We start from the raw sequence: 258 nt of genomic DNA, 5'->3' as shown, positions 1-258 counted from the left end.
TTGTTTAATTTTCTTCTGACTGTCTAAATCCAGTGGGAAAGAGAAAAAACACCTTTAAAACTTTTCATCCTTGATTAATTTTAACTTGAATGGGATAGAAAGAATGAGGCAATTTTCCCAGGTGCCTTCATTTTGCTTTCTTTCCCTGGGAGCAAAGAAACACTGATAACAGCTGGGCAAATTTTTTAGAATGAAAAAGGCAGGTGTTGTGTATCAGATGTTGGTCTCTAGTGAGAGTGGTCATCAGTGCCATAAAAG

The sequence above is a fragment of the Geospiza fortis genome, unplaced genomic scaffold, assembly GCF_000277835.1.
Source record: "Geospiza fortis unplaced genomic scaffold, GeoFor_1.0 scaffold53, whole genome shotgun sequence".
NCBI classification, from domain to species: domain Eukaryota; kingdom Metazoa; phylum Chordata; class Aves; order Passeriformes; family Thraupidae; genus Geospiza; species Geospiza fortis.
The sequence above is the reverse complement of the archived record's forward strand: the minus strand, read 5'-3'. Positions refer to the sequence as shown.